Source organism: Nyctereutes procyonoides, unplaced genomic scaffold (genome assembly GCF_905146905.1).
Source record: "Nyctereutes procyonoides isolate TBG_1078 unplaced genomic scaffold, NYPRO_anot_genome, whole genome shotgun sequence".
Classification (NCBI taxonomy): Eukaryota; Metazoa; Chordata; class Mammalia; order Carnivora; family Canidae; genus Nyctereutes; species Nyctereutes procyonoides.
Genome location: NW_026575128.1, coordinates 10,260,340 through 10,274,642, shown reverse-complemented (window position 1 = coordinate 10,274,642; position 14,303 = coordinate 10,260,340). Strand labels below are relative to the sequence as shown.

The 14,303-nt window shown below is 40.1% G+C and overlaps 1 protein-coding gene across 2 annotated transcripts in view; it reads right to left on the bottom strand.

Annotated features, from left to right (window-relative positions):
- FAF1 (Fas associated factor 1) overlaps positions 1–14,303 on the bottom strand; it is a 454,188-nt gene that overhangs the window by 438,329 nt on the left and 1,556 nt on the right. Inside the window, exon 1 of one of the 2 annotated variants that reach the window (XM_055341967.1) lies at positions 7,410–7,488. The exons of the other annotated variant lie outside the window; for it this stretch is intronic. The gene's annotated coding sequence lies outside the window, so the exon portion shown is untranslated. Of the gene's footprint in view, positions 1–7,409; positions 7,489–14,303 lie in introns of those variants that run through there. 2 annotated transcript variants of the gene reach the window in all.

Below are 14,303 nucleotides of genomic sequence, written 5' to 3'. Positions count from 1 at the left end.
CCGTGTTGGGCTCTGCTCTCCACATGGAATATGCTTAGGATTCTCTCTCCCTCTGACCCTCCACCCCTGCTCTCTCTCTCTCTCTCTCTCTCTCTCTCTCTTCCTCCTTCTTGCTCTCAAATAAACAAAAAAAAAATCTTATATTAAAAAAATCTGAATTCGTTTTATATATATATACATATATATACGCATATATACAAGTATATATATATATGTGTGTGTGTGTGTGTGTGTGTGTGTATATATATATATATATATATCCTCCCAACCCTTCCATCCCGATTATTGGGTCATGAAGTAAGTGACCAAGATGAGATGATCCCTTTCTGGTCATAGCTGCATTCAGTGGCCTGACTTACTAAGGAAAAAGATGCTTCCATGTTCAACATTTATCCACTTACCTGATGTCTGTGGATGCTAGGGAGCATGAAAGATCCCTCAAGCATCTTGATTATCAAGATCACTGCTGAGTGGCTTTAAAATAAAAAGTTCACCATTGTCAGACTGCAAATGGTCCAGAAAACCCAAAAGCACAACAAAGATTAGTTTCACAGGCCAAAATGTTGTGGCCAGTCAGCTAATTGAACTATAACAGCAACACCACACCCAGAAAAAAAGTATCAACAGCAGTGAGGCAGCACTGATACTTATGAATGGAAGGCCAAAGTTCCAATGTATTAAATTTGCTAAAAGCAAATGTGGATTCTCTCATTATGTGACAGGTCAATTTTTGGCAGAATTCACAAGTAGAGCAATGTTACCCTCTGCATCAGAAATAAATAGTCTTTAAGTCTACACCCATTTTATGATAGCTGATGTGTTATCACATCTAATATGATGGATGGATCCAGACAACAATGATGGCTCTGGGCAGTACAGACTCAATCAGAAGCTTGATTCCAGTGGGCTTCATTAGAGAACAGTCCCTTATTGTGGGCATCTACATGAGTGATCCAGACAGTTTGATCAGCAGCTATAATTTGTTTCCATAGTTCACAGCTTCAAAGAGAGCTGTCTTTAATCTGCCAGTCTATAGTTTCCAAGTGGCAGACCGAATAGCTAGGCCATGGGCAACAAGCCAAGGGGCACTAGAAACACAAGTTTTATGAAGGAGAATACTAGCCAGAGCTATAAGAACAGCCTTGAGTTCTATGCACTGAGAAAGCAATCACCCACTATCAGTCTGCATAGCTGGCACAGAGGCTGAACAGCCCCGGAAGACAACCAGACAAATCAGTTTCGGCTTCGCTAAATCACTGGTGAACCATGCCCAGGTTTAGGAAAAACTCTATGGATTGAGGACCCCAATGAATCAGTAGCTTTGCTTTAGTGAAATGGGGAATAAAGGTTTCTCCAAAGGAAGGACTGAGCCCTAAGACATCATTAACCTCCATCCTCTCATCTCTCAAACCAGAGAAAGTTGTTTTGTGCACTCAGAGGTTGCAAATTTGCCTCCTTTTGCACTCAAGTGTAGGTGTACATAGGTCTGTAAATGTAGTCTAAAAGAGGCAGAACTTCCTGCCCAGCGGAACAAATCTTAGTACTAGTTGTTACATTGAGGGGGGAGTCTGACTCTGAATCTGATACATTGGTGAAAAAAATTCTGTCTACCAGAGAGGATATTTGAGGGTTGTTAACAGCAAAAACCAGAATATTCAGGCAACTGTGTCTGAACCTACTTCCTGATACTCAGTCTGTAATCACCTCTCTAATTCTTCCTCATTAAAAGGCAATAAAGTAGAAAGTCACTTAACAATTTGGTCGAGGTGTTCAGTATCAATTCCATGGATGCCCCTCTAATTCTGGTTTGGTTTTTTTTTTATTTTTATTTATGATAGTCACACAGAGAGAGAGAGAGAGGCAGAGACATAGGCAGAGGGAGAAGCAGGCCCCATGCACCGGGAGCCCGACGTGGGATTCGATCCCGGGTCTCCAGGATCGTGCCCTGGGCCAAAGGCACCAAACCGCTGCGCCACCCAGGGATCCCCCCCTCTAATTCTGTTAACCAGCCCATGAGCCCTCACCTTTCTCTCCCAAAAAGCCATGTGTCTACCAACATACTAGCTTTGTTGCCAAAACTATTAAAGCAGTGAAAGATCTGATATTTTTTACCCTACTTGCAAGCTAACAAATTAGCCTGCCAGTTTCATGGATGCTGGCATAAGACCTAGACTCCTGGGTTGGAGAAAATGAACTTTATGACTCTGACAATATTCATTGTCAGAATATTAGCATTTTCTTATGTAGTTCCCCAGTCCCATTTCCCACAGTGCAACACAAAGCAGGCCACGTGATACCTACCATGCAATGGATTGCATTAAAAGAGAAACCCAGAGCCTAGAGGAACCCAAATCTTTCAAACTGCAAAGAGTATGCATGCCTACCCTTTGCTCTAGAGGGAGACACTACCTCTATCTTCCAAGGCAGCTCACTATACAAACATGCTTGAAAAGAGAGAAAACAAGAGCAGTCAGTGTCTCCGATCACAAGGCACACAGAAATCATGGAGAACTGTATCAACAGATCTCAATACGGTCACTGTAGAATTTAGCTGTTAAGAGCCTAGCATAGTACCTGGCACATACAAAACAATCAAAAACTAGATGCTAATTTTATTACCCACCCCCCCCCATTAAACCTAAAATAAGAACGTTCAATTGTATCTCCACCTCACTTTCACTACATGTCAAAGGACGCAGCTAAAATTATATTTTAAAAAAACAAACAGGGGATCCCTGGGCAGCTCAGCAGTTTAACGCCTGCCTTTAGCCCAGGGCATGATCCTGGAGTCCCGGGATCGAGTCCTTACATTGGGCTCCTGCATGGAGCCTGCTTCTCCCTCTGCCTGTGTCTCTGCTTCTCTGTGTGTGTGTGTGTGTCTCTCATGAATAAATAAATAAAATCTTTAAAAATAAAAATAATAAAAATTTAAAAAAAAAAAACAATTTCAGGGTGCCTGAGTGGCTCAGTTGGTTAAGTGTCTGCTTTCAGCTCAGGTCAGAATCCCAAGGTCCTGGGATTGAGCCCTATGTTGGGCTCTTAGCTCAGTGGGAGCCTGCTTCTCCTCTCTCTGCTGCTCCCCCTGCTTGTGCTTGCTTTCTGTCTCCATCAAATAAATAAAATCTTTCAAAAAAATAAACAAGTTCAACCACTACTTTTCCCTTGGGAGAAAGAAGGTGGATAGCCAAGAGGGCACAAGAGACAAAGCTCTCCTCTCACTAACATTATACCTCAATCATTAAAGAGTCCAAGAAATTGGGCAGCCCGGGAGGTTCAGCAGTTTAGTGCCGCCTTCAGCCCAGGGCCTGGTCCTGGAGACCCGGGATCGAGTCCCACATCAGGCTCCCTGCATGGAGCCTGCTTCTCCCTCTGCCTGTGTCTCTGTCTGTGTGTGTGTGTCTCTCATGAATAAATAAATAAGATCTTTAAAAAAAAAAAATAGTCCAAGAAATCAAGGTAAAATGGAGAGGAAAAAACAGGTGGCTGGAACCTAACTCCACCCGCCATTAAGGTACACATAACCTGCAGCATTTCTCTCTTCTTACTACAACTTGACATCCCATCCTTTCTACCTCACTTATTCTTCTATAACCACAAATAAGAATAAAGATAGGTACAACAATACTGTTAATGTTCCCAAGCTGCTTCTTAAAATTTTCTCAAACTCACCTTAAGGCCAATGACTAATGATTTAATATGGTAAACAATTTTTATTTGAAATTTCTGCCTTAAAAAAGTTTGAAAGTGAAACCAAAATCAAGAGAAGTGTTGATGCAGAGCAATTCAGTAACAACATTCAAATTTCCCTAAGTTATTGACCTCAAGCCCTATATGTTGCCACATCACCTTATGTACTTCTCTTCAAATGGGTCATTTTAAAGTAATAATCTTCAATTCAACAGAACAGCCCAATTTTTATTCTCTCATTAACAGATTTTATTATTCAAAATCATGTCAACAGTAGATGCTTAAAAATACACCTGATCCTTGAAAACCACACATTTTAAGTGTGTGTATCCATATACCAAATTTTTTTCAATACAGTACTGTATATGTATTTTCTATTTTCTTAATAAAATCTTCTCTAGCTTGCTTTATTGTTAAAAAAATATATATATATAACATATAAAATATGTGTTAACTGACTATGTTACCAGTAAGGCTTCCAGTCAACAACAGGCCATTACCGATTAAATGTGAGGGAAGTCCAAATCACGTGTAGACTTTCAAACATACAGATTGGTGCCCCAAATCCTTGTATTATTCAAGGGTCAACTGTACATGTAAACCTACAATTATATTCTTTGTAGCTGTTATTTGTACCATAACAGCTAATATTCATAATATTCCTCCAAAAATACATTCAATGAGCACCTTTAAAAAAAAAAAAAGATTTTATTTATTTATTCATGAGAGATTCAGAGAAAGGCAGACACGAAGCAGGCTCCTCACAGGGCGCCCAATGAGGGACTCAATCCTGGGACTCTTCACACCCTGAGCCAAAGGCAGACGCTCAACCATTGAGCCACCCAGGTGTCCCCACTGAGCACCTCTTATAGATATTGCAGGAAAGGATGGTTAAGACCCAGGCAGTTGTTCACTCAAGGAGCTGACATTAGGGGAAAGAAACATGTAAAGTGATTACTAACAAACTGGCATATGACTCAAAAGAAGAGGAGTGCCTGGATGGTATAGTCGGTTGAGCATCTGATTCTTGGTTTTGGCTCAGGTCGTGATCTTAGGGTCCTGGGATGGAGCCCTGCACCAGGCTCTGTGCTTAGCATGGAGTCCACTTGAGATTCTCTTTCCCTCTCCCTCTGCCCCCCCCCCACTCATGGGTGCTCTCTCTCTAGAAATAAATAAATAAATAATTTTAAAAAGGTAAAAAAAGACTCAAAGAAGAGAAACATACACAAGAAACATAAGACAAAATGATTAACCCTAAAAACTGGGCACATGGCACTGATCTTATAAGCAAAAGGCAACTAATAGGTTTTAAAAGATAAATGGAAGTTTTCTAAAGGGCACAAAAAATAAGGGTATAAAGACACAGAGCCTGGGGTCACCTGGCTGGCTCAGGTGGGATAGCATGCAACTCTTGATCTTGGAGTTATGAGTTTGAGCCCCACATTGGGCATAGGGCATATAATAAAATAATGGGCAGCCCCGGTGGCTTAGAGATTTAGTGCCACCTTCAGCCCAGGGCGTGATCCTGGAGACCTGGGATCGAGTCCCACATCGGGCTCTCTGCATGGAGCCGCCTTCTCCCTCTGCCTGTCTCTCTCCTCTCTCTCTCTCTGTGTCTCTAATAAATAAATTTTTTAAAAGTCTAAAAAAATAAAATAAAATACGCAACGTTCCTAAGTTATAAAAATGAAACAGATCACAAAATTTTTAAAAAATCAAAGAAATGGGATCCCTGGGTGGCGCAGCAGTTTGGCGCCTGCCTTTGGCCCAGGGCGCGATCCTAGAGACCCAGAATCGAATCCCACGTCGGGCTCCCGGTGCATGGAGCCTGCTTCTCCCTCTGCCTATGTCTCTGCCTCTCTCGCTCTCTCTCTGTGTGTGACTATCATAAATAAATTTAAAAAATTAAAAATAAATAAAAATAAATAAATAAAAAATCATAGAAATGGATTTAACTTCTAAAGTCATCTGGATCAATTGTTCCCATGTGTAGATCTTGGATCAGCAGCAACATAATCCTGGAGTCCCAGAGCAATGCAAAGTTTCAGACCCCACCTATAGAATCCATTCAATCAGAAACTTGGGGTGAAAAAAAAAAAAAAACTTGGGGTGGGGTCCAGCAATCTATGATTTAACAAGCCTTCCAGGTTATTAACAGATTAAAGTTTGAGGGTCAGCTTACGTGGTTAAGTGTCTGCCTTCGGCTCAGGTCATGATCCTGGGGTCCTGGGATCAAGCCCTGCATCGGGCTCCCTGCTCAGTAGGGAACCTGACTCCCCCTTTCCCACTCTCACCGCTTATGCGCTCGCTCTCTCTCTCGCTCTCTCTCTCTCTAATAAATAAAATCTTTCAAAAACAAACAAATTAAAGCTTGAGAACCAGTAACTCAGATCAGGGTTTTTCAGCACTATTGGACATTTTACGATGGATAATTCTTCACTGTGAAGGGATGTCTTGTGCAGAATGTTTAGCAGCATTCCTGGCATCTACCCACTAAATGCCAGCAGCACTCTCCCAGTTGTGACAGCCAAAAATGTCTCTAGACATTGCCTAATGTCCCCTGGGGAACAGATACTACCTACAGTTGAACACCACTAATCTAGACCAAGAATCAGCAAGCTTTCCTGTAAGGGGCAGGGTAAATATTTTAGGCTTTGCAGGCCATGCAATCAACTAACTACTCAACTTTGCTATTGAGGGCAAAAGTGGCCAGAGACAACACGTAAATAAGTATGCATGACTATCTTCTAATAAGACTTCACTGACAAAACCAGGTGGTAATTTGGCCCTCAGGATATAGTTTGCTAATTCCTGATCCAGATGTATTACCTAAATTATAACTGAATGTCCTCAACCCCCTACTGCTGCCATGTGATTGTCCAGATTCTATATGAATACCTGATCTAGTCCAGCCCTGTTTTCAGGTATACATGACTCTAGACAAATCTCCATTTCAGACTAAATAACTCAAACCCAGAAAGGATAAAAGACTTGCTCGGAGAAGCAGAACCAAACCAAAACAAAAAAAAGCAAAAAACTAGAGCTCTAGTCTGCCTAAGGGAAATATTTTAACAACTGCCTCCTATGGAGGTGTACAACCATGTAACATTACTTGTGAAGCATTCAAATGCTCTAGCACTTTGTAATTACTGAAACCTGGAAAGAAAAGTATTTGTTTGGTGGGGGGCGGGGAGGGGTGTTTCTGAAATAACTTTATGGTAAAGGCCCAGACAGGAAGTATTTTAGGCCTGTGCAACATAAAGTCTCTGTCTCAACTACTCATCTCTGTCAGTGTAGCAAAAAAGCAGTCACAGACAATAGATAAATGAAAATGAATAGCTATCACTATATTCCCATAAATCCTCATGTATAAAAACAGGTAGCCAGCTTACAGACTATAGTTTCCTGACCCCTTATCTACAGTCTATAAACCTAGTCTGGCAAACAACAGGCATCAACCCAACCACACTCTTCATTCCCTGGCTTCTGACCATCTGTAAACTTAGAAGCACAGCACTAGACTGAAATGAATGCTAGTCTAGAAACAAAGTGCCAGGCCCACTCTCCCTTCTGGCATGTCTGCTATATGCCAGGTACTGTTAATTCATTTTGTATATAAATTTTATCATTTGGGGAAATTTCTGAATGGTGAGTCTTGTTTTCCTCTAGAAATACAAGCCATATGACACATTAAGCTAGAAAATAAACACTCATATATGTACCTAGATATAATCTTTGTTTCAAACCAACCCAGGAACTTGGACAAGTCACTTCCTTTTTCTGGTCTCAACTTCCACAAAAGGAAAACTGAGAAGCTGGAAACAGATGATCTCTGAAGTCCCCTGCAGAACAAGTATACATTAAAATTATCAAAAATGAGAATAACTAGGGCTCAGTTGGTTAAGCGTCTGGTCATGATCCCAGGGACCTGCCTCTCTCTGCCACTTCCTCTGTCACTCCCCCTACTTGTGCTCTCTCACTCTGACATACATACATACATAAATAAATAAATATTTTAATAAAATGAAAATAACTAAAGTTTATTGAACTGTATCTCAGACAACTGTTCTATGTTTTTTTAAGATTTTATTTGTTCATGAGACAGAGAGAGAGAGAGAGAGAGAGAGAGAGAGAGAGAGAGAGGCAGAGACACAGGCAGAGGGTGAAGCAGGCCCCATGCAGAGAGCCCGACGTGGGACTTTATCCCGGGTCTCCAGGATCACACCCTGGGCCGAAGGCAGCACTAAACCACTGAGCCACCCAGGCTGCCCTCAGACAACTGTTCTAATCACTTTATACGCATTAATTCATTTTTCATATCAGGAAACTGAGGCAGAGGTATGAAATGAGTAGTCAAAGATCACAAGATGTGTGAGTGGCAGTGCTGTGGTTTAAATCCAAGCAATCTGACCTAAAAGTCCACGCTCTCAATCACTCCATACTAAACTTTATTCTACATACCAAAACATTATTTTCCCAATGACTAACAATCCAAACAGGTACACAAAATGCCTCATCCCTCTAATGAAAGTGGAGAAAGGACAAAGACAAGACTATTTTCTGCCACAGTACTCAATCTCTGACTTAAGGTAACCTCCCAGGAAATAAATATGATGTTCCATGGATATTTAGTTTGGTCCCTAAGCCACGACACACCAAAAAGGATACCTAGCCATGTGGATCAATATCATTTCTACTTCTACAGTCTGGCATCTTTTGTAGAAGATACCTCTTCATGTCAAACTAAAAAAGAAAAAGATTCACAACTTCAATTAGAAGGAAGAAATGTGGGTAGCCCAGGTGGCTCAGTGGTTTGGCACCGCCTTTGGCCCAGGGCGTGATCCTGGAGACCAGGGATTGAGTCCCACGTCAGGCTCCCTGCGTGGAACCTGCTTCTCCCTCTGCTTCTGTGTCTTTTAAGAGTAAATAAATAAAATCTTTAAAAAAAAAAAAAAAAGAAGGAAGAAATGTTATGAAAAGGCAGAAACTACTTTCAAGTGTCTTACTGGTAGTGTCCTGGAAGAGTCCATGCTTCCAAGAGAAGGTGATAGGCAAAAGAAAACTTAAAAGTCTCATCCTGATAATCCAATATATGAAAATGCATAAAGCAATTTAGGCAGTAAAGGTATTATTAGCTTGAAAGACCAGAAGAAGAAAACAAAGGCACAACTGTGTCATCCAGGAAACATAACTGAAAGTAACATCAAAATCAAAGCCAAATTAGAGAAGGAGACTCACTCTGTGACCACTAGAACTAGGTTGAGAAAAAATATTATTTTAGGAAGGCAGATAAGGTTTTGTTACTTAAAATATGTGTGTGTGTGTGTGTGTGTATATTACTACCAGTGAAAGTTGTGCCCTTTTTCCCTTGATTTGAGTAAAGCTATTATATTTCTATATTATACAATAACTGCAATAACAGAGAAATGTAAATAGAAAAAGATATGACACCAACATGTGAGCTAACCTAAACAGCTATAGCACCCTTTTTTGTTCCCAAAGAAAAAATGTATTATAAAAATGTATCGGGGCAACCCAGATGGCTCAGCAGTTTAGCACCACCTTCGGCCCAGGGCGTGATCCTGGAGACCTGGGATTGAGTCCCACGTCAGGCTCCCTGCATGGAGCCAGCTTCTCCCACTGCCTGTGTCTCTGCCTCTCTCTCTCTCTCTCTCTGTCTCATGAATGAATGAATAAAATCTTTAAAATTAAAAAAAAATGTATCTTAAAGGAAAAAGAAATTAGCATTCATTGATTACAAGGTTAAGGGGGAAAAAAAGGTTAAGGGGAATATTCACTTTCTGTTCATATGTATCCAAAATAACTACTATAACTGAAATCATTTGATAGCAGCTACAACTCCATTTGGATAGCTATTTTCACATCTTAAGCAAACCAAATATACCTTAAAAGTTTGTTTCATCAAATGACTTTTGCTCTACACCTCAACCTCAAAAAAAAGGGGGGGGGCAAAGAATTCTACAATTACAAAAAGGACAAGATTTGGAACGCTCACCTGAATGCATCTCTTTGTTATAAAAAAGACATTAAGGACAAAAAAAAAAAAAACAAAAGAAAGAAAGAAACTGTCCTGATTCATCAATGCCTGCCTGTTTTTTAAACTCAGGAAATTCCTTTACACCCCCTCCTGGCTCTGACCAGCCAGAACTGTAGATGTACTACTCTATTCATTCCTTTACCAGTAACATACGATGCTAACACTATTTACATTTAAAACTGATTTTTTTTTAAGATTTTATTTATCTACTCATGAGAGACACACAGAGAGAGAGAGGCAGAGGGAGAAGTGAGCTCCATGTAGAGTGTCAAATGTGGGGCTTGATCCCAGCACTCCAGCATCACGTCCTGAGCCAAAGGCAGGCACTAAACTGCTGAGCCACCCAGGCGTCCCTAAAACTGATTTTTGTTAGACTATTCCAAATTATAAACTCACGTGCCTAGAGGTGAATTTACAAATAATTCATTAAAGATGATGCTGTCAAGGGCACCTGGGTGGCTCAGCGGTTGAGCGTCTGCCTTCAGTTCAGGGCATGATCCTGTGGTGGCGGGATGGAGTCCTCCATCGGGCTTCCTGCCTGCTTCTCCCTCTGCTTCTGTCTCTACCTCTCTCTCTCTCTCTCTCTCTCTCTCTCTGTGTGTGTGTGTGTGTGTGTCTTTCATTAATAAAGAAGTAAATAAATAAACCGCTAATTTTTTTTTTAAATAAACATGATGCTGTCATTCTCTTCATTCAAACTTTTGGTGGTGAGCCACTATGGGTAACAGTATGGCTGGAAGTTCCACAAAGAATACCATATGATTGGGACGCCTGGGTGGCTCAGCAGTTGGATGTCTACCTTTGACTCAGGGCATGATCCCAGGGTCCAGGATCAAGTCCCACATCGGGTTCCCTGTAAGGAGCCTGTTTCTCCCTCTGTCTATGTCTCTGCCTCCCTCTGTGTGTCTCTCATGAATAAATAAAATCTTAAAAAGAAAAAAAAACCCATATGATCCAGTAAATCAACTTCTGGATATATACCTAAAAGAATTAAAAGCAGGGATTCAAATAATTGTACATCTATGTTCATAAGGGCATTAATGACTCATAATATTCAAAACACGGAAAAAATTGTCCATTGACAGATGAATGGGTACACAAAATGTGGTTCAGCAGTCCCCCATTATCTGGAAGTTATGTCCCAAGACCACCAACAGATGCATGAAACCAAGGACAGTACCAAACCCTATGTACACTACGCTTTTTCCTATGCATACGTACCTATAATAAAGTTTAATTTATAAATCCATTACTGTGAGATTAACAGTAACTGATAGAGTAATTTTAACAATACTATATACTGCAATAAAAGTTATATAAATGTGGTCTCTCAAAACTTTTATTGTATTCACCCTTCTTTGGTGATGTGAGATGATAAAATGCCTACATGTTGAGATAAAGTGAGATGAATGACCCAGGCATTGTGATGAAGTATTAGGCTACTACTGACCTTCTGATTATACATCAGGAAGACAGATCATCTACCAGAGTTGACCAAGGGTAACTGAAACCATTTCCATGGTTCATACATATTGGGGGCTACTGTATACATATACTGTATATCAGCCTTTTAAAATGAAACGTAATTCTGACACATACTACAACATGGATAAATGTTGGGAGACATCATGCTAAGTAAAACAAACCAGTCACAAAAGGATAAATACTGCCCGATTACCCTTAAATGAGGTACCTAGAATATTCACATTCATAGAAAACAGGATGGTGGTTGCCAGGTGTTGGAGAGCAGGGGAAAATGGGAAGTTATTGTTTAATGGTTAAAGTTTCAGTTTTGCAAGATAAAAAGTGTTCTGGAGATAGAGAGTGGTGATGATTGCACAACAATGTGAATATACTTGATGCCACTGAACTGGACACTTAAAAATGGCAAAAAAAAAAAAAGTTAAGATGGCAAATTTTATGCTATGAGTATTTCACCACAATTTTGTTAAAAATTAAAAAAAAAAATTTAATTGGGGGTGCCCAGGTGGCTCGGTCAGTTTAAGTATGTGCCTTCAGCTCAAGTTGTGATCCTGGGATCCTGGGATCCAGCCCCACCTCAGGCTCCCTGCTCAGCAAGGGTGTCTGCTTCTCCCTCTCCATCTGCCTGCTTGTGTGCTCACTCTCTCTCTCTCAACTAATTCTCTCTCAAATAAATAAAATCTTTTTAAAAATTTTTAATTAAAAGCTGTTATTATTTGAGGGAGAAATCTTTAAGAGGACAATTTGGTTTTTTTTTTGTCTGTTTAAAGATTTTATATATTTATTCATAAGAGACACAGAGAGAGAAGAAGAGACACAGACAGAGGGAGAAGCAAGCTCCCCGTGTGGAGCCTGATGCGGGACTCGATCCTAGGACCCCAGGATCATGACCTGAGCCAAAGGCACAATGCTCAACCACTGAGCCACCAGGTGCCCTAAGAGGACAATTTGCTTTGTAATGAGTTCACTGATGTATAAAATCCCAAACCTATCTTATTAAGTCATGGATGGAGGTGTAACTTTCCATCCATTACTTATTCAGTTATAAGAAACCAGGTAATTTTTTTTTAAGATTTTATTTATTTACTCATGAAAGACATAGGGAGAGAGCAGAGGCATAGGCAGAGGGAAAAGCAGGCTCCATGCCAGGAGCCCAACTTGGGACTCAATATCAGACCTCCAGGATCACGCCCAGGGCTGAAGGTGGCACTAAACCACTGAGCCACAGGGGCTGTCCTTTAAATTACAATTGTTAACTATTCCTTCACTGATCAGTTTCAACAGAAGTCCTTTCTTCATTGAGTTGGAATACAAAAATCTTTCTCAAAAGTTTTTCTGGGGCTCCTGGATCACTCAGTTGGTTGAGTATGGGGCTCTTGATTCCTGCTCAGGTCATGGTAACAGGGTGGTGAGATCAAGCCCCAGCTCCAGCTCAGCTCCTGTTCAGTGAGGAATCTGCTTCTCTCTCTCTCTCTCCCCCTGCCTCTCCCCTCCCCACATGCATTCGCACTCACACTCTCTCTTAAATAAATCTTAAAAAAAAAAAAAAGTTTGTCCGTATTTAGGGACTGTATTTATAAGAACCCATTATCTAGCAATAATCAAAATCTGAAACTTATTTATTTTTAAAATCTGGTATTTAAAAATAATGTCCGTTTCTCAATAAAGTAACGAAAGGGGGACAAGCCAACAAGCAGACACTGAACTATAGAGAATGGACTGATGACTGTCAGGGGGAGGTAGGTGAGAGGATGGGTTAAATGGGTGATGCGGATTTAGGAGTACACTTGTGATGAGCACCAGGTATTGCATGAAGTGTTGAATAACTACATTATATACCTGAAACTAATACGATACTGTATGTTAACTAATTGGAATTTAAGTAACTTTTTAAAAAAATCATATCCCTTTCAACAAAGGTGGCACTGAATTCTCGAAATTATTAATTACACAGTCATGTGTTCACTTTTGGAGAGAAACTGATTTGCACAGTTACAGATGAAAGCAGTAACATCTAAGTATCCACATTATAAAACTTGAACTGTAGGGATCCCTGGGTGGCTCAGCAGTTTAGCGCCTACTCTTGGCCCAGGGCCCAACCGGAGTCCCAGGATCGAGTCCCACAACGGGCTCCCAGCATGGAGCCTGCTTCTCCCTCCTCCTGTGTCTCTGCCTCTCTCTCTCTCTCTCTCTCTCTCTGCCTATCATAAATAAATAAATAAATAAATAAATAAATAAATAAATCAATCAATCAATCAATCTTAAAAAAACTTGAACTGCAATCTTTAAAATTATCTAGTTTCTGATAACTGGATAAATACTAATTCTTAAAAAATTAATCCTACAAAAAGTTTACATAATCTTAAAAGTAGGAAGAATAATTGATTCTAAAAGTAAGTCCACTAAGCAAACTGATCTGGAATCATCATTTGAGAGGAACACAAGGTTCCTAAAAACACAAAAGGCTAATGCACTTAATATGTGCATAGTTTAGGGACGCCTGGGTGGCTCAGCGGCTGAGAGTCTACCTTTGGCCCAGGGCGTGATCCTGGAGTCCCGGGATCAAGTCCCACATCAGGCTCTCTACATGGAGCCTGCTTCTCCCTCTGCCTATGTCTCTGACTCTCTGATTCTCTCATGAATAAATAAATAAAATATTTTATATATATACATATATATGTGCATAGTTTGTAAATAACTTTCTATTAGTGTTCTTACCTATTTGACAATATGAAATAAACTTTCACCATTTGGCAAACATTGAGAATGCCATAGCTTTTCCTTGTTTTGTAAACAACTGTTCACATCAGTGCCATTGGTGTGAACAGAAAAACAGAATGTATTAATGTGATCAAAATAATATCCCAAATGCTTGTCAGAAAATCTTACTTTGTCTCTGAGTACAAGAATCCTAAATTTCCTGTCCTTGGCCAATATAGAAGTTCACAGTAAGCATATTATCACAAATAATAAGAAAACAAGTAGCTACAACTTGTTACAGGACATTAAAAAAACTGGTGAATCAAAATAAAGTTATAATTATCTTAAAGCTTTTAGTGAGATAAACTACACTTAT